This window comes from Rhinoderma darwinii, chromosome 9, assembly GCF_050947455.1.
Source record: "Rhinoderma darwinii isolate aRhiDar2 chromosome 9, aRhiDar2.hap1, whole genome shotgun sequence".
Taxonomy (NCBI): domain Eukaryota; kingdom Metazoa; phylum Chordata; class Amphibia; order Anura; family Rhinodermatidae; genus Rhinoderma; species Rhinoderma darwinii.
In genome coordinates this window covers 86,467,195-86,487,960 of record NC_134695.1, presented here as the reverse complement: position 1 = coordinate 86,487,960, position 20,766 = coordinate 86,467,195, and the positions used below count along the sequence as shown (strand labels likewise).

Genomic DNA, 20,766 nt, shown 5'->3' with positions numbered 1-20,766 from the left:
AGACAAGAATATAACTACTATAATACTGCCCCTATATACAAGAATATAACTACTATAATACTGCCCCCTATGTACAAGAATATAACTACTATAATACTGCTCCTATATACAAGAATATAACTACTATAATACTGCCCCTATATACAAGAATATAACTACTATAATACTGCCCCCTATATACAAGAATATAACTACTATAATACTGCTCCCTATATACAGGAATATAACTACTATAATACTGACCCCTATATACAAGAATATAACTTCTATAATACTGCCCCTATATACAAGAATATAACTACTATAATACTGACCCCTATATACAAGAATATAACTACTATAATACTGCCCCTATATACAAGAATATAACGACGATAATACTGCCCCCTATATACAAGAATATAACTACTATAATACTGCTCCTATATACAAGAATATGACTACTATAATACTGCTCCTATATACAAGAATATAACTACTATAATACTGCTCCTATATACAAGAATATAACTACTATAATACTGCCCCCTATATACAAGAATATAACTACTATAATACTGCCCACTATATACAAGAATATAACTACTATAATACTACCCCCTATATACAAGAATATAACTACTATAAGGGCAAAGCCCTACGTGGCGGAATTGCTCGGGAATTCCGCTGCGGACACTCCGCAGCGTTAATCCGCAGCGGAGCCGTTTCTCCATTGCCTTCCACTTCTTTTTAGTAGGCTTCGTTTAGACGAGGCGGAAAATTCAGCTGCGGAGCATAAGCTGCGGTGCGGAATTTGGTGTCCGCAGCATACAATGGATGTTGCGGACCTGTGGCGGACTGGTTGCGGACTCATTGCGGAAGTTCTCCATTGACTTCAATGGAGATTCTAAATTCCGCAATGAAGTCCGCAGATGTTATGCAGATGTTATGTGTGCTGCGGATGCGTATTGGTTTTTTAACATGACATTTCTTCATTCTGGCTGGACCTATGTATTTCTTGGTCTACAGCCAGACTGAGGAAGTCAATGGGGCTCCCATAATTACGGGTGACTACGTGTGTGCACCCGTAATTATGGGAGCGTTGCTAGGCGACGTCAGTAAATAGTCACTGTCCAGGGTGCTGAAAGAGTTAAGCGATCGGCAGTAACTGTTTCTGCACCCTGGACAGTGAGTACCGATCACAATATACATCAACCTGTAAAAAAAATTGAAGTTCATACTTACCGAGAACTCCCTGCTTCTGTCTCCAGTCCGGCTTCCCAGGATGACGTTTCAGTCTAAGTGACGGCTGCAGCCAATCACAGGCCAATCACAGGCTGCAGCGGTCACATGGACGGCCGCGTCATCCAGGGAGGTCGGGCTGGATGCCGAAAGAGGGACGCGTCACCAAGACAACGGCCGGTAAGTATGAAATTCTTTTACTTTCACTAGGGAAAGGGCTGTCCCTTCTCTCTATCCTGCACTGATAGGGAGAAGGGAAGCACTTTCATTGCAATACGCAGCAGCTAGTTCGCATCAATTTACTGCACATTTTGGGCAGATCCGCCGCAGAATCTGCAACGCAGATTCTGTGCGGCATTGATGTGGACAGTTGCGGAAGAAAACCGCCACGTGGGGCCATGCCCTAAGGCCCTGTTCACACAGAGTTTTTTGACGAGTTTTTTGACATGGAAACCGCACCAAAAAACTCCTCAAAAACCTCCTGAAAATGCCTCCCATTGATTTCAATGGGAGTTGGACGAGTTTTTTTACCACGAGTAAAAAAAACTCCTCGTGGTAAAAAGAAGCAACATGACCCATCTTGAGGCGGTTTCCTCCTCCAAAACACCATTTCAATCAGTCAGAAAGAGGAAAAAAAAACCTCGATGAGTGTTTTGACGAGTTTTTGTCAAACCACTGAGCAAAAACCTACTGGAGCAGTTTTTGCAGAAGGAATTTTCCTCCTGCAAAAAACTCCGTGTGAACCATACTGCCCCCTATGAGTGAGAATTTGGATCTGGAACGGTTAGGTATCATGAGACTAGAGCATTTACAAGTCAGGTTCTTGGGTAATTTCGGAATATGTTGATAACTGCATAAGCGTAATTAATTACAGTTCTTCAAATTCAATCCTGTATTTTCAGCGTCATATACTTGTGTATTAGATATATCTCTAAGGAGTTGATGGAAGATGGAAACCATATCACCACAAAGCAGACCTCTTAAAGGACTGTCTGCACTAGAGGAACATCTCGCGATGTCCAGCAGTGGTTGAGAGTCTTCACTTTTCCATGATGTGACATACACATGAGAGGGGTCCGTGTGTCACATTTTGCCACCACACAACATCGCCACTCTGACTTAGCTAATAATGCCAGCTTGTCTCTCACTTGTCTCTTTTTAATCCTTGCTCTTTTGTTCTAAACGTGCAGTTGTGAAACATGCCAGGTGTTTCTAATAGTGACTCTGATTAGTCAATTATTGCTCCCGTTGTTTATCGCAGTCTCGCTGCAGGGTGGAAGGCTCTGCGTGGCATAGAAATAGGAAGCAGACCACTTGCACAATGCTCTGCAGGCTCAGAATATGCTGGGCTTGACAACAAATGGAAAGCACTCTGCTCACCTGGCTTGCTTCCGAATTAACCCTCTACCCACCTTGCATACCCGTCATATACTCCAGTGGCATACCGTCTGACCCGCTGTCACTCAAAGAGCTGTCAGACATCTTCAGTGACTCACCACCCCACCCCAACCCTTGTCATTGATGGATTAATATGTTAATGGGGTTATTATTCAGCTAATTTTTTAAACATTTGTGCTCGCTTGTGTATGCAGGGCTCTACAAGAGTTGTTTTTTGACAATTTCTATAAAAAGCCTGAGACCGAGGAGCCTTCAAATCACGTGTTCAGTCAGTAGATTCCATGGCACCTGCTCCATGAAGTCCTTCTGAAGGTGTTGGTGGTTTCTTCTAGTCCTTGAGAGAATTTATTTCATATTTCAATAATCATATTTTAAGAAGTTTTTAGGGAAATTTCTTGAAAGTGCTCATTTTATGATAAGGTCTAGACTCCTCAAAGCTTGTGGAGACCTCTAGTAGAAATTATCACAAGCTTTCCGTTGTCTAAACCTCATCATCTTATCACTTGGGTTGTACTTTTAGAAAGTTTTGTCCTAGACACAGTCTTAGCAGTGGTGGCCCATCAAGTGAAGTTTTATCCTACTACCCTACATCCATTATCTTCAGCCACCATGGCCACAACCCATCTCAGATTGACCATTTGGTCTAACATACAATGACTTGTCAGGTGATACCGTTAGTTACAAGTAGAAGAGATGGGGGCCAAGGTTCTGGTTGACAAAGGAAAGCTAAATAATCACATGGAAGGAAGGAGAATCAAAGAAGTCCACATATTGGTGGCATCAAGTGTCAAAGACCCACCATGCCGGATGTGAGACTCTATGGCAGCCCCATGGGTGGAATACTGCTGGATACACTATTGGTTTGTGTTGACCTCTTAGACTCTGTTCGGGCTAACTTTAGGGTCCGATCTATCAGGTTTCCATTGCTTTTTCACAGTCAAAATTGCGTAGTCTGTTGGAAACTCAACAGAAACTTGATGGACCCATTAGAACTCAAGAGAATCCATCAGGAATCCAATAGGATCCATTACACAGCGGTGGCCATGACCATTAGGACGTGTCCATTGTGTCATGGATACCATTCTGTTCCTGATGGAATCCACGAGGCTAGTGTGAACGGAGCCTTAGCGATTCTTCTAGAAATTATCCGGATACGCAAGTTTTAATGGAATAATTGTTTACTGCTCCTAAGAAATAACAATTTCTTGAAGGATTTGTCTTAAAATTGCTTAAACCGGTCGTTTGCTCGGCTGAATAAAGTTTTGTTTAAGAGAAATGCAGGCAGGTAATGATAAAAATCTGAATAATGAAGGATTGGAGAATGTAAAAAGACAGATGCATTGTGTGCGCCGTATGAATCCCTCTTTGTGCCTTGTCGTAAGTACCATTTTGTTGCTGCTGCGGGAAGACAGCCAACACTAGCGAACACTTCTTCATCTGTGGGCAAAAATACAAATGGATTATGGATACTCATGGTTCATTTTGCTCCAGCAGAAGCCTCGTCCACAATGATTATATTTAGAATTCCCTATTATAGCCATCATTGCATGTTTTCATCTCTCAATTATTACTAATATTATTTAGGCCGTGCAAACAATGTAAAATCCTAGGTAGAAAAAATAGGATTACAGACTAAACCAAACAGTTACAAAATGCAAATCCTGAACGGGAAATATCTTAGGATCACGTCCTGTAAATACTTGTATTACTTATGTTTAATGCGATTTATACTTTATTTTTTTATGAAAAACTGGTCCATTGTTATAGAAAAATTCCTTGGGTTTTTGACAAAATCTGAAAATTGTAATGGTTTGCAAACCCCCAATTAATTATTGAGGTAATTGGGCACCCTATAAGGCTATGTTCACATCTGCATTTGGAGCCTCCATTACAGATCCCTTCAAATTTGACGGGAAAAATATCGCTGCGTGTTTGTCAAAACGTCAAACATCTCGGTGTAACCTGACGGACCCCATTGTAAGTCGTTGAGGTCCGTGTGGCTCGGGTGGTATCAGGCTTATGACGGATCTGGGATGGTTGATCCATTGTAAAGGGAAACCAGGACGCAGGTGTGAACAGAGTCTTTCCTGAAACTGAGGACCTACCTATTATGTATAAGCGTTCGGCCGAATGCAGACGATCGTAGTATACGTCCGTGTGACAGCCGTTAAAACAGCGGCCATCACACGGATGCATGTATTTTAATGGGGCCGTTCACACGGCCATTGTTTCAATGGACTGTGTGAAGGGTCCGTTAAAAAATAGAACATGTCCTATTTTCCTCCGTTTTCACGGATCCCTCCATAGACTCAAGTCTATGGGGATTTGTGAAAACGAGACCCACACGAATGCAACTCAGATGTGGAAAAACGTCAGTTTTTCATGTTCGAGTTTGCACTCGTTCTGGGTTTTGAGACCCCCCCCCCCTTTCCTGGGAACTCTCTCTCTATTGACTAAATTGTGGAGTGGCATCCGGCACAATATTTAGTAGTGGAGGACTGCTGGGATGCTCAGTGGGGGGCCGAGAAGTCCATTCATTACATGAAGTACCATATTGATCATAAACATTGCAGTATCCCCTACACAAACATTTTTATTTCTCCGCACTAGACGAGGGATGTGTCTACACTGGGCAATCCCAGGAAGATGCCAGGGTCCTCTGGACTTGGGGGTCCCATGGTGATCTGGGTAACACTTGTCAAGCAGAGAGTGACGTCGTCCACTGTGACCCTGTTGTCCAAGGGCTCGTATATATTCGGAGCCAGCCCTGAGCTAGACTTTACCCTCATAATTAACTCCCTACCTGCCATGTTATATTTAGTATTTGGAATAAACGAAAGGCAACCCAGTGTCAAAAGTGCCCAGGCTGATTTCCCATCTACTTGGCACCTTCTAGTTCTTGACCCTGCACCCCATATTTATTATCTAATAAGCCCAGACCCCCCATATTCCATATTTTAAGACCAAGGAAAGGTATAGCTCAGAGCAGAAATGAGTGATGTTTTATACTATTTTTATTAGGTAAAGTTGTAGGTACCCAGTTGGATTCTGCACTGTGCCAATCGAAAGTGTTATAGATCATTATTTCATGAGAAGCTATGGAACTGGACCATACCTTTAAGTTATCATTTGTTTGAAATATAGAGATTATTTTCCCAGAGAAGTTGTCCAAAAATTTGTAAAAATAAAATCATATAACCGAAGCAAAAATTTTAATGGCCCGGACTTTGTGAATGTCTCGTTGAGATGGTCATTGAGGAAGACAAAATCTAGTGCTGTGCGGGGTCTGTCCTTAGAGGTTCCTAGCTCACATTCCTGTTATCAATGGTTTTCTCTCCATTTCCCTTTGTGATAAAATGTCCCCGGGAGAACTTTTTTTTTTTTTTGGTACTTTCCATGGAGAATCTATTTCCTCCTTGCATTAGATCACATTTTGCACCAGAAATCCTGATTCACATGATTATAGTTTGTAAGACCGGCCAGCCTGTGCTTCTTTTTCACATTTGCATGAACCTTTATTGTGTCGTTGAACATCCGTGGTCTTCCACACAGTCTTCTAGTTCTTTTCACTACAGCCATAGTGGCACCTTTAACTCCAAAATATTAGACTGATGGTAAAGGCATTGTACAGGAATAGAAAAGCATAACTGCATTCTCCCAAAAACAGCGTCACACCTGTCCACAGGTTGTGTCTAGTACTGCAGGCCAGCTCAATTAAAGTGAATGAGGCTGAGCTGCAATACCACACCTAACCTGTGTACAGGTGTGGCACTGTGTTTTGAAGAATGCAGCCATGTTTTTCTAATCCTGGACGACCCCTTTAATTCTGTATTTTGCATCTCATTTGCATAAAGTGGCATTAAAGAGCAGCTATGTGCAAGGAAAACAAGCCAAAATGGGCAGGAAAACCAACCGATTTGAATGTCGTGATATATGCGTTGATCGCTTTCATGGGATAGACGTGTAGCAGTATCTACAGCTTGGGCACATTGACACACGCTGTCTGTACTATGTGAAACCAATAACAGCCGTCCTCAATGTGGGGTTGGTTCACATGTCCGCGTCCCTTCTGACTAGTAACCACTGGGAGTTTCACAGTTTGCTTCCAGACCAGCTGTGGCAGATGCAATCATCGAGACCTTCTGAAATCCGCGATTATAAAGGGTAGCGCTGGTTCTTGATGGGCTCGTATAATGTAGTAATATATCAATTAACCTGAGAGGCTGGGAATGCTTTGCATGTAGAGAATATCAATAGTGAGGTTGTACAATTGACCGGCCTCCTTTAAGAAAGCTGTGGGTTCCCGTTCTAAACAATAGCATTGATTAAGCAACTTGGCCCTCAATGCTGGTCCATTACGGGGAGCGATAGATGTGATTCCTTCTGCGAGCAGATTTTACTTGGGAAAATTGATGCAGGAGAACAATACATTCTCAATGAAGGACTAAACAAACGCCAATGTACAGATTCTTGGCACCTTGTTAGTATAAAGTGTTTGCAGCTTCCATATATTGGTGACGATTTCAACCGGTCGATCAATATTTCAAGCCAGGCAAGCAAATCTTGTATTTTGTAGGTACAGTGTCTTGTATGTTACTTGGCGTCCATTAAACAACTTATAATTGGGTCTCTATTCAGCCCGTCCTTCCTAAAATGGGTTGGTAACACCACAGAGACGTGTCCATCACTCAAGGGTCAATGCAGAATTTTGCATGTCCTTCCAGCTGCAATGTTATAGGCCTCTACAGTTACATAGAAGGGGACACTCCACAAAATTGGGGCTTCCCTCCTGCTGATGGTCTATGGGCCCACACTCCTTCGTATTCTACTCCTTCTCACGGGAAAAACTAGGACCAAGCAATTGGAAAGACGACCAACCTGCTCATATCCAGTTTCCCGCTCCCTTCTTTAATAACATAATGGTTCCTGGGAGGGGTGGGGTGAGTCCTGCATGGTTTTCGCTGCCCATAGAGATGGAGGATTCATCTCCGGTGTGCCTCTCCATAGAACCCAAAGAAGTAGCTTCAGAGGATGATATGTAAGCCATGGACAAGACCCCTTTTCTTTCTTTTTGTAATGGATCCTGATGATATCAACAGCCCAACGTTGTCTAAACCACCTTCATTCCCTATCATTTCAATGTTTTTAGTATGGTGGAAGACTATAGGGTTGGAGCACAATAGCTTTGAGGGGCCATCAATATATGTCCTGCCATCCAAAATAACCTTCAATATGCTTATAACTAAAAAAACAAAAACTTTTCGTGTATTTTCCCTTTAAAGCTGGCCTACACACGACCCAAGTTTGCCCATTCAACATCCAAGGACAGGACCCTGTAGTGAGAAGGTAAAGAGCACTATGAACTGTAAGAAACACTAAAAGATATTTCTACATTTGCCTGTCCAAACACCTTCTATGACTTACCAGCGTATAAGTGTCCGATGACTGGTAGATATCACGGTAACTCTTGGTGTCAATGAGATATCTGCTTCTGTATTGTTTCTCTTACTCTAATCTAGTATTATACTTCATGTTAGGATCTACTATATAACTACAACAGGATTCTAATAATCTGGCCTCTGCAGAACCACAAGATGCCGGACTAATGACTTTTTGGGATTATTGACACCACAAAACAGAAATTGCAATGATCTGAAATGACTATCTGAAGTCTTATTTGGGAGCATACTGGACCCATGGGAGCACCAGACTACCAAAAACCATCAATTAATATTTACTGTCTAATAATATCCATAATAGGTTTCTATAAAAAAATAATAATAAAAATATATATACACTAGTCCTTCTCAATTAATTAGAATATCATCAAAAAGTTAATTTATTTCAGTAATTCAATTCAAAAAGTGTGCCACAGGCTGATCAACTCCATGCCACGCTGCATTGATAACACCTCAGCAGTGCCACAGGCTGATCGCCCCCATGCCACGCCGCATTGATAACACCTCAGCAGTGCCACAGGATGATCACCTCCATGCCACGCTGCATTGATAACACCTCAGCAGTGCCACAGGCTGATCGCCCCCATGCCACGCCGCATTGATAACACCTCAGCAGTGCCACAGGCTGATCGCCTCCATGCCACGCCGCATGGATAACACCTCAGCAGTGCCACAGGCTGATCACCTCCATGCCATGCTGCATGGATAACACCTCAGCAGTGCCACAGGCTGATCGCCCCCATGCCACGCCGCATTGATAACACCTCAGCAGTGCCACAGGCTGATCGCCTACATGTCACGCCACATTGATAACACCTCAGCAGTGCCACAGGCTGATCGCCCCCATGCCACGCCGCATTGATAACACCTCAGCACTACCACAGGCTGATTGCCCCCATGCCATGCCGCATGGATAACACCTCAGCAGCGCCACAGGCTGATCACCCCCATGCCACGCCGCATTGATAACACCTCAGCAGTGCCACAGGCTGATTGCCCCCATGCCATGCCGCATTGATAACACCTCAGCAGTGCCCCAGGCTGATCACCCCCATGCCACGCCGCATTGATAACACCTCAGCAGTGCCACAGGCTGATTGCCCCCATGCCATGCCGCATTGATAACACCTCAGCAGTGCCACAGGCTGATCACCTCTATGCCACGCTGCATTGTTAACACCTCAGCAGTGCCACAGGCTGATCGCCCCCATGCCACGCCGCATTGATAACACCTCAGCAGTGCCACAGGCTGGTCACCTCCATGCCACACCGCATTGATAACACCTCAGCAGTGCCACAGTCTTATCGCCCCCCCCCCCATGCCACGCCGCATTGATGCCGTAATTCATGCAAAACGACCTCCGACCAAGTATTGAGGGCAGATACTGGACAGACTTTTCAGTACGACAACATTTTGGTATTAAAAATCATTTTTTAAATTGGGCTTATATAATATTCTACTTTTCTGAGACACAAAATTTGGGGTTTTCAGTAACTGTTCCCATAATCATCAACATTAAAAGAAAAAAATGCTGGAAATAGATCCCTCTGTGTGTAATGAATGTATAGACAATGAGTTTAACTTTTTGAATTGAATTACTGAAATAAATTAACTCTTTGATGATATTCTAATTCATTGAGAAGGACTAGTATATGTATGTGTGTGTGTATGTGTGTGTGTGTATGTGTGTGTGTATGTGTGTGTGTCTGTGTGTGTGTGTGTGTGTATGTGTGTGTGTGTGTGTGTGTGTGTGTGTGTGTGTGTGTGTGTGTGTGTACATATATATATTTATTTTTTATTTTATTTTGTTATATTTAACTTTTATAATATCTATTACTTTTTTATAAAAAATTTTAACTCACTGCTTCTTTAAATCCAAAAACAAATTAATTGTGTCAGGTCTGGAAAAAAAAGTCCAACACATTTGCATAGATGGTTTATAATATTTTAGCAATTAGTCTTGCATTCTTTTTTTTTTCTTTGCTTGGCAAGGGTTAATATGGAATGCTGAATGTCTAACAAAAGCGATTTTGCCTTATTATGCCGAAAACTTTTTTTTTTCTTAACTGTCACTGAAGCGCTACTAATTATTACCCCAGTGTAAATGAGGTCACTTCCTATTAAGAGAACAAAATGGTTAGGCTCGCCTTGCCAATTCGTACCATCTATTTTTCACACATCCTCAGTCTCTCTTTTTAATTTTGATAAAATCCATTCATTTATATTAGCGCGAGTATAAACCCCGGCTCAGTAATAGTTAGGCATTATATTCCAGATGAGCGTTTTGTAATGTGTGGGCTGTTTGAACGCCATGTGTGAGCTATAGAACAATTAGCCAGCTGAATGCATCTTTTAAAACAATCAGATACTTTTATTTTACTGGAGAAAGGAAAAAAAAAAAAAACTAAAAAAAATAATAATCAAAAAAAAAATAAAAAAATAAAAATCTAGCAACTGTGCAATTAAACTGTGTATCGGATGAGCCGCGCGGCACATTATACTTTGGGGTATCGCTAGATCAAGGGCGAACATATTCAGTAATTTGCCTTTTTTGTTTGTTTTTTTCAATCCCATATGCATTTTAAAAAAAATTGAAATAAAAAAAAAAAAAATAGTAAAAAAAATATAATCTAGCAACTGTGCCGTTAAGCTGTATATCGGATGAGCCATGGAGCACATTATACTTAGGGGTAGCTCTAGATCAAGGATGAACATATTCAATATTTTTGCAATTTTTGTAATTTTTTTTTGAAAGGAAAGGAAAAAAAAAATTTAAGGAAAATTGTAGCAAACAAAGGGTAATTGTTTTAGCCCAGATGTTGCTTATGCACAACAAGCAGGTTACAACGTTCCCACAGTGCTGATGAGCCCAATCAGTGAAATGATTAAAAATTGATTTTGTCCCTGTAATTACAGTATGTAAACTACTTAGCTTGGATTGCAAAGGAAGTGATTTTCTAATTACGTATATACTCTGGTGTCTAATGATTGGTTTTTTGAAGTAATGAAGAGAGAGCCCTAACGACTCCTTGGTGCTCTGTTGTTTAAGAAAGACCATCTTTAGAGTAAGCAGACAACAGACAAAGAGTTTTGCAATTGAATTTTCAACACTGTTAATGTGCACGAGGATCGGCTTATTAAAGATACAGTAACGCGGCCCTGATGGGTCTCGCCCCAGCTGCTGTTCTTTTTTTGTTTTTTTTCCTCTTACCTGGGGATCAATCGAGTAACTAAATATAAGGTATCAAAATATCCCTTTTATTTCAAAGATGTATCTGACATGAGAATGTTTTTAGTATATATCAGACCCAAGGTGTGTATTCAACCTATAACCTATAACAAATGGCATCACTGAGGCATGAGGCGCAGAATGTCCCATTTCTCGTTGATATGTCTCACTTTCCTTGAGTGTTTATTCTTTACATTCTACATTTTACTAATGTTGCCCCTGGCTGTAAAGCATTTTGTGGAACATATATACTCTGGATTTTTGTTGTTGAGATGCCCTTGTGTGTATTTGAATGATTCCTATACATAAAAATATTCAGACTGCCGATATTGGATGTCAAACTGGACAATGTCACCAGGACACTCGTTTGGCTATCCTACAGAAGTCCTATCAATAATGAACTGGTGGGTGCCATAGTGCCCTCCTAAACGGCCTTCAAAAAGTTTATTGGGTGCTCTAAATTAATCCTTTTTAATATAATGCTCATATGAAAAGGAGCAGTGACCATTCCTAAGTGGCATACTATTTTCTGCCCTTTACCCATTTGCACTGTAGGCATGGATGGCATCAGTACCAGACGAACCTATGCAGATGCCAGGGTCTTATGGTAATATGGATAAACATGCTCTGTGCTTGTCAAGCTGATGGTAAGGTAGAATTCTGTCACCTGAGGGTTCACATACATCTGGTGCCGGCTCTGATGGTAGATGATATTTACCGGGTGTAATTGGACCCACTTTTATGCCAGTTGCACACGACCGATGTAACACTCGGGCCGTTTGTAACGGCATCCGAGTGGCACCCGATAGTCTTCACAGACACATACACTTTAGCGGGTGAATCGAGTCTGTGAAAACTGACCCGATTCTCTGATCCGTGGAAAGGTCGGACGTGTCCTATCTTTCCATGGATCACTGACGGGACTCGGCCGGCGCACAATCTCGTGTGCATGAAGCATTAGTGAAGGGTTTTCTTTAAGCTAAACAGTGTAGACTCCATAATAAAGACCCCACCAGTGCAGATAAGCCCTGCAGTCGCATAAGATCTGATCCTATGGACATGTACGTAGGGGGTCAACCAGGTCTACTGTATTCAACTGATTTTCACCTCCTTCCAAACTTGAACACCATCTATTTGTCTTGAGTCACCTTGAGCCTAGTTCATTGACTGATATAGAACAAGGCCTTTAAATCATTTTATTAATTGAACCCAGATTAATTTGGGAGGTATCCAAAGTGACGTCCAGAATCCGGCAAAAATCACAATTAGAAACTAAATTTTTACGAGAGACATTAATTTCAATGATTCGGGAGCTTTACCTCAAGATGACTGCAGGGACGCTCAAGACCAATGATTTACTGGATTATCGGGTTTTCTGGATGGTGAATGTCTATCTAATGGCGTTTCCAACACCTTACCTGCCTCTCTGAATGTTTTTTAGAATATGGATCTGATGTGTAAAAAGTGAGGTGACATGTTTTCACCCATCATGAACTTCCCTGGTATTCTGGCATTATTTTTATCCAATGGCTATAATTCCAGACCAATGGATTCTGGTTTAAAAAAAACACAACACTTTACTGTCCCTATCCTGTATTTTTGTGTTCAATTGCTCGAATTTGTCACCGGACATCTACATCTACTAAACAACCCCTGATCCTTCGATGAAGGTGTGACTACAAGTTTTGAGTAGACACGTACAAATTAAAATGTTCAAATGAATGTGCCCAAGGTCTCTTGACCAATCGGATGCATCGATGAGGCTCACAAGAGCCCCCTTCTCCCAGCCTAGACTCTTTCCTTCTTTTTTGAATGAGTCTGTGTAGACAGAAGAATACCCTATGTGAACCCTTTTGGAACATTTGGGCTCTTCCTAGCTAGTTAGCAAATAGTGCACTTGTATTTTTCCCACTAATCAGAGGACTATTGGAGCCATCAGTGGGCACAGATCCCCACTGACTGACAGTCCTTTTGATAAGTTGTCCGAGCTTCAGTACAAAGGGCTTCTATGAGTCAAAGAAGATAAACTACCAGACCCCTGAAGAGCAAATATTCTTGGTTGTCGGACAGTATGGAAGTGGTGAGATGATCACTGAATAATTCTACAGATTTGCCGTAATGATGACTTAAAAAGCCCATTAACAACCTCTGTGGGAGCAAACCTGGTGCCCATATTGCTTGTCACCCAGTGACCCCAGAATTGGACAACCCCATTGCCTTGAGCTTGGCCAGATTGTTGTCCCAGGAGGACCATATATATTTCAAGCTTGTACTTAGACAAGGGAGAATAGAAACTGCTATTAGGGCACACAGAAGAAGGCACTTGGAGGGCCACATCTGGCCTGCAGACCACTGGGGTCTCTTTTTTATGTCGACCCAGATACCTCTCACTAGGTGGACTTTTCAGAGTGGAGTCTTCTTGTCCTAGGTATGAGTAACTTTGCTGAAGTTCAGCACCGAGTGGCATAAAATACGTTGCGTTGTGATCAGGACATGAATCCTTGACGTTCCGTAAAAGTTATACTTAGCCGTGGATTTATTCCAAGGCTGTCTTGAACTAGTAGTGAGAGATCTGAGACCCATAACCAAAGTAGCATGCTGTCATAATTAGGGGATTGAGTTATTTAACATGGTACTTTAAGAAGCTGCAAATTAGCATGACTGGGCATGAAGTGCCCATCTGGGTATTTCTTAGCAAGTGATCAGATGAGACAAAAGGCAGAAGTATCTCTCGCAGCCCAGCGAAGCTTTCTCCCTGCACCAAACCATTAACTAGCAATTCCGAACCAATTCCCATCTCGACCAGAACCTGCAAAGAATTATGAGAATTTTTGTACATGGCCTTCTTTTTTTTTTTTTATTGTTCATCGGGACAAAAATCCCTGTAATTGTGTCAATTGGCCCCGGCCGGCACAAGACCTGCGTATTTTTGCTCAATAAAAGTGGTAGCTTTTTTTTTTTAATGGATCCAATTGTACAATCTAGTGAATTCCTCACATCATTGTCCACACGGATGAGGATTAATAACCTCCTCATTGCTGTGAAATTACAGGCTTCATCATAATTTAGTGAACACTGTACATAATTTGCAGAAGGCTGGGGTCTATTTAGGTCTATTTAGTTTTGCATAATCAGACAGCGGAGAAGGGTTCACAGTCTTTGTAGCCGGTGATTGCTATAGTGTTTCACTCTTGATTTTGGGTTAGAAAATGGATTCTCTCTATCGTTAGCACAGAGGCTTGTAATTACAATGGCTCCCAGGCGCTGAAGTCACAACCTGTGCTGCCCATAGCATGATGCTTGTCATAATTTGTGCAGAATATTTGCACATAGTTCATTAATTCGCCGTCATTCCTTAATATTTCCTCCATTTCATATACTCATGCACAGGAAAAGGATCAAAAATGATGAATACTACAGATGGAGAGATGTTTATAGATTGGTATGATAGATAGATAGATAGATAGATAGATAGATAGATAGATAGATAGATAGATAGATAGATAGATAGATAGATAGATAGATAGATAGATAGATAGATAGATAGATAGATAGATAGATAGATAGATATGAGATAGATAGATAGATAGATAGATAGATAGATAGATAGATAGATAGATAGATAGATAGATAGATAGATAGATAGATAGATAGATAGATATGAGATAGATATGAGATAGATATGAGATAGATAGATAGATAGATAGATAGATAGATAGATAGATAGATAGATAGATAGATAGATAGAGAGATATGAGATAGATAGAGAGATAGATAGAGAGAGAGATAGATAGATAGATAGATAGATATGAGATAGATAGATAGATATTAGATAGATAGATAGATATGAGATAGATAGATAGATAGATATGAGATAGATAGATATTAGATAGATATTAGATAGATATTAGATAGATAGATAGATAGATAGATAGATAGATAGATAGATAGATAGATAGATAGATAGATATGAGATAGATAGATAGATAGATATGAGATAGATAGATATTAGATAGATATTAGATAGATATTAGATAGATAGATAGTTTGTTGATTGATAGATCATTACAAAGATGAAGGGAAAGATTAATACATAGGTAGGTAGATACATAAATATGAGGATGGATTATGAAATGGATACAGGGGCATAGCTGGGGGAGCTACCTGATCCTTGGTGCCAGGAGGGTGCCAACAAGCTACATTGTCTTGGCCAGAATATTTTGATACAGGGATGGAGGCAGCAAACTGAACTTTTGCCCTGGGTGAAGGAACAGCCCTGGATAGATAGATGGATGGTCAGTTCGAAAGATGGTTAGATAGATATGAGATAAATCGATCGATAGGAAGTAAAGGGGTAAACAGATAGATGGATCAGTTTGCAGATGGATATAATAGATGTGTGTGACAGTCCTAGAAGTTTGGATCCTTGGGGTGTATGGCTATCCCGCCTCTACAGATGATTGACTAATTGGTTGAAGGTCTGAATAATCTTTGGTATATAAATAGCAATATTCACCAGTTACAGCTAGATGCTAAGAACCATGGATCTTTTATGAATGTTTTATAAGTCAATTAAAATCGCTTCAAGAGCTGGTTACATCTAATGAAGAATGGAGAATCTGTCCTGACCACACCAGACAGGGCCAAGGGATAAGAACTGGAGGTCACCGGGAGCCGGAGCTGATGGGGCGTTAGATCTTGTTTAGTGCCGTCAGACTGACATATATACGTCTGTAGAAGATGTTCACTTAGGGTTCTGGTGCGTCTCATGATCCGCTGTGTCGCAGGAATACGCTTCATTTCTTATATGTTGTCTCTGCTGTGATATGGGTCAAGTATGAGAGAATGTTCTAGAACAAGGCTGAGGCACGAGGCACTGGATGCCTCTTAAATCAGAAACGGCTAGAGAGAGACATATAGGCCATCTATACTGACTGATCCATCTGCCTGTCTATACACTATTGTTGGCTCGGTTGACCATATCTGGGGCATTGGCTACAGGGGTAACGGTCCCCAATGTTATTACAGCTCAGAATGGCAGCAGTTTTCTATTGGTCTTTTTACTTTCTGATGGGGTTTATTTCTATTTTTGGAGATTTTATAAATAATCTATTCGTTCTTCCTTATGATATAAAAGTTGTTCTGTGATAACGGGATTTAAAAACTGTACAAGCCCCGTATAGCTGGAGCCTGGAGGGTGGCCCCTCAGAATCCATCCTACTGGAGGGCCCCAAGGTATCCCATTCTGACTCCAGACTTCACAGGCTAAAGGGAACAATGTGAAATAGATGTTTTCTCTGTATTGTGGAATATATTGGTGAGATATAAGTAATAATAAATAAGTTAGATGATTGATAGATGAATATAAACACATGCGAGGCGGAACGGCACATGCGAGGCGAGAAAGATAGATGGATATGAGATACATGGATGGATGGATGGATGGATGGATAGATATGAGATAGATGGATATGAGATAGATGGATGGATATGAGATGGATATGAGATAGATAGATAGATAGATAGATAGATAGATAGATAGATAGATAGATAGATAGATAGATAGATAGATAGATAGATAGATAGATAGATAGATAGATAGATGAATATGAGATAGATAGATAGATAGATAGATGGATGGATATGAGATAGATAGATAGATAGATAGATGGATGGATATGAGATAGATAGATAGATAGATAGATAGATAGATAGATAGATAGATAGATAGATAGATAGATAGATAGATATGAGATAGATAGATAGATAGATATGAGATAGATAGATAGATAGATAGATAGATAGATAGATAGATAGATAGATAGATAGATAGATAGATAGATAGATAGATAGATAGATAGATAGATAGATAGATAGATATGAGATAGATGGATATGAGATAGATAGATAGATAGATAGATAGATAGATAGATAGATAGATAGATAGATAGATAGATAGATAGATATGAGATAGATAGATAGATGGATATGAGATAGATAGATAGATAGATAGATAGATAGATAGATAGATAGATAGATAGATAGATAGATAGATAGATAGATAGATAGATGGATATGAGATAGATGGATATGAGATAGATAGATAGATGGATATGAGATAGATAGATAGATAGATAGATAGATAGATAGATAGATAGATAGATAGATAGATAGATAGATAGATAGATAGATAGATAGATAGATAGATAGATAGATAGATGGATATGAGATAGATAGATAGATAGATAGATGGATATGAGATACATAGATAGATAGATGGATATGAGATACATAGATAGATAGATGGATATGAGATAGATAGATAGATGGATATGAGATAGATAGATAGATAGATAGATAGATAGATAGATAGACAGATAGATAGATAGATGGATATGGGATAGATAGATAGATAGATAGATAGATAGATAGATAGATAGATAGATAGATAGATAGATAGATAGATAGATAGATAGATACATAGATGGATATGAGATAGATAGATAGATAGATAGATAGATAGATAGATAGATAGATAGATAGATAGATAGATAGATAGATAGATAGATAGATAGATAGATAGATAGATAGATAGATGGATATGAGATGGATATGAGATAGATAGATAGATAGATAGATAGATAGATAGATAGATAGATAGATAGATAGATAGATAGATAGATAGATGGATATGAGATAGATAGATAGATAGATAGATAGATAGATAGATAGATAGATAGATAGATAGATAGATAGATAGATAGATAGATAGATAGATAGATAGATAGATAGATAGATGGATATGAGATGGATATGAGATAGATAGATAGATAGATAGATAGATAGATAGATAGATAGATAGATAGATAGATAGATAGATAGATAGATAGATAGATAGATAGATAGATAGATAGATAGATAGATAGATATGAGACTAGATAGGAAGGAAGGACATAGATATATTGTTTTAATACTTATAATATTCAGTTTCGGTACATTATGAACAATGATTGTACATTATAGTAATTCCAGTGCTCCTTTTATTTTACAGATCGGGTTCCAGTCCTGTATATACCTTCACCAAACATTCAACTGACCTCCGATGCAAGATCTACAGGTGGGTCCCCGATGTCCGTGCAGTATAGTCCAGTATACGGCTGTACCTCCTATATACACATGTGCCGCTATTCTGTGCTCTGCTCGTGCTCCTCCATTGTACCTACCTGTCAGATACAGTATGTGTGACACTGATGCATCTTTCAGGTCCTGTTTTTCTAATATTTACGTTTTCCCACTTCAGTCTGGATAGTCTTCGGGTGTGTACAGTTTTGCAAACATTATATATTTTTTTTCTTCAATGCATGTAAAATAAAAACATGAAGCAAGTTTGGATACAGTCTTAAATAAAGTAGAAAATCTCTTACCTTTTTGTGTACTGCTCCTATGCAGATTTGTGTGTCTCCATGGCTACAGACTACAAGCATATACTGAGTAGTCTGACTCTACAGTTATGTATTACTCCACTCTCTCTGCCTTTGTTTCTTATAAACCTACAGGCCGTAAAATAGAAGGCAGATAGAAGAGAGTAACCTATGACTGCAGGATCAGACTACACAAGGGTATGTTCGTAGTCTGTAACCATGGAGACCTCCAGCTCAGAATAGGAGCTTTACCCACACAAAATAGATAAAGATTTTTAATCACGACTATTTCCATTGCTGGATTTTTCTTTTTAGATGCATTGGAGTAAGAAACAAATATGGTTGCAAAAGTCTACATACCCTTAAAGAAGAGAAACTGATTATTTTTAACCCTCGGTTCCCTGACCTGCTGATATTGTACGGCTGCTTGTCAATTGATAAATATTCATGGAGGGTGCTGAGGAACATGATGACGTCTTCTCTTCTTCATCAGTGGTCACCAACCAGTGGGCCTCCAGCTATTGTGAAACTACAACACCCAGCATGTCCCGATAGCCTGTGGGAAGCCACTGGTTTCAATTCATTGCCTTTCATGGATGTAGGTCCCAGGATTTATTACACGATGCAAAAGATGAAAATTTTTTCGAATCTCTTCCCACATTTTTGGCCAGTGACCGCTGCACTTGGGCAAGACGTGACAATCTATGACTCTCGCCCCATATTTATAAGTCACTCTTGTGCAGCGTTGCTTTCTACATTACAATTACTTCGTTAACATTTCTGATGAAACTGATGATAAACTTTTTTTTCCAAAAACTTTGACATCCTCTTTCACTGGATTCCATGATCAGATTGATTCATATGTTTTTTAATGTGTTTGTGTTGATCTTTAAAACTTCTAACAACAGTAAAATTCCATTAATCCAGAACTAATTGGTGCCGGACTATTAGATGGCTATGGAAAAGTAGATAAAATCACTTGTTTTTGTGTTGACTTCATTTCTCCCTGTTGGATATTTTCTTGTAAATTTATTGTACTTATATTGTCATATTTGTAGTTTTTGTTCTGTGCTTTTTAGCATTGTTTCTATATTGTAACACTGATTATATTCAACAAGACAGATTAGAATATAGTATTGTCATTCACCGAATTGTATAATAGATATATATGGATTTAGACCGTTATGGGCTTGACAATGAACTATTATGATGATATAAAGGCATTGATGAAAAGCACAACCAGATGTTAGGGAGACTCAATGGACAATCCAATAATTGGAAAAAATCAATCACATTTTAGTTTTTATTGTATTCATTGACTTCTTCCACTTATGTGATCCTTGATCCTGCCTTAAGCAAATTCCCCAAATCTTTCTCTCCCCCTCTGATCCCCTTCCCTCTGATTTTGATAGACCCCCTTTTTCACGAGACATCGCAAAAAATGCAGCAGATTCTCTACATTCACAGCTGTGTTCAAGATTCTACTGTTGCCCTTGGATACAGACAGCGGTTTAGCTCCACCCTGCGTCAGACATGTGACCTTTTAACCAATCTCTGTGTAACTGTAATCTTAGCTCCCATAATGCACTGCTCCCTGGTAACCGGAAACCAGTAGAATTCTATCTGAAGCTTTTGATGTGAATATCTAAGAATAAGTATAATATATCCATTTGTAAAACCACTAGGACCTATGGACCCGTCCCAGCCATTTAGTGTTGTACATATATTTAAGAAGTACCTATCCTTGCAAAAGAAATGTGGGATATATTTGGGGTCTATTCCTCCCTTCCTACAGTGATGTCAGAGCGGTTATATGTGCCCTGAGCCAATCCGATGTCTCCGCCCTACTGCCCCCCTTCTCTTCTCCCCCTCATGCAGTCCCACACACTTGCTGAGGCAGAAAGACCGTAACATGATGCCCCTCCTCCCCCTCTCACAGCATGAGTCTCACACAGACACTGCTGCAGCTGCATCCCCCTCCTCAGGCTCTATTCAGACATGTCAAATTTACAGGAGAATCTGCAGCAGAAATAGAAG

The 20,766-nt window shown here is 40.0% G+C and overlaps 1 protein-coding gene across 6 annotated transcripts in view; it reads left to right on the top strand.

Annotated features, from left to right (window-relative positions):
- ZNF536 (zinc finger protein 536) overlaps window positions 1-20,766 on the top strand; it is a 575,107-nt gene that overhangs the window by 129,326 nt on the left and 425,015 nt on the right. For all 6 annotated transcript variants that reach the window (XM_075838400.1, XM_075838399.1, XM_075838401.1 and 3 more), the window contains one exon: window positions 18,360-18,425. The gene's annotated coding sequence lies outside the window, so the exon portion shown is untranslated. The remainder of the gene's footprint in view (window positions 1-18,359; window positions 18,426-20,766) is intronic.